Consider the following 869-nt stretch of genomic DNA (forward strand, 5'->3'; position numbering starts at 1 on the left):
CAGACCGCAGTTTTTTTGGGGAGCTCCACAGTCTCCTCTCTTTGAAGTTGGACAGATACAGTAAACACAACAAATATATGATACAACCCATCACAGCTGGATTAAAAAAAAATACACAAAAAAATATAATACATAAAAAAAAAGGATTTTTAACATTGTGGACTGACACAGCTCTAAAAATGGTGATTGTAACGCTGGTAAGCTTTACAAAGTCTTTAAAAAAATAAAACAGTACTTCATGTGAAATTCATAAATACACCGGAGGAGAACGGAGGGGCTGGAGGAAGGGAGGAGAAAGGGGCTCCGGGATCCGGGCGAGATCCCGTCCGTGCCCGCGGGCCGCGGCCGGCTGCGGGAAGGCGCGCGCGGCTCGCACGCGGCAAGGAGGTTTGAGCTTTAATTCCCAGAGTTTTAGACCAGTGAGTGAAACGAAAAGAAAGGAGGGGGGGGATAAAAATTCCCAACAACAAACAAACATGCTACATATGAGACCGCGCCGGCCGTTCGCCCGGAGCTTGGCGCCGCCGGCTCCGCGCTGCGCCGGCGGGCGCGAGTGCGGCAAAGGCTGCACCGGCTGCGGGGCCGGGCGCGAAGCGGCTCCCGCTGCTCCCCGAAGTGCCGGGCCGGGAGCAGCCGGCCGCGGAGGCACCGGCTAGCGGAGACGCCGAAGGGGCTCGTTGCACAAACGCTCTGCAGCAAGGCGCCCGGTAGCACCGAGCCTACATCCACCTATGTCGCTATATAAACGCTGCCTATAGCCACCGCGGGCTCCAGCACCCCGAGAATTGCTCCCTGCCCACCCTCAGCACTTGGCTCTGCACCCCCCACCACCGGCGAGCACCCCCGCGGCGAGAGCCCCGCAGGAGAAA

Source organism: Rhea americana, unplaced genomic scaffold, assembly GCF_003343005.1.
Source record: "Rhea americana isolate MKP2758 unplaced genomic scaffold, rheAme1 scaffold_189, whole genome shotgun sequence".
NCBI lineage: Eukaryota > Metazoa > Chordata > Aves > Rheiformes > Rheidae > Rhea > Rhea americana.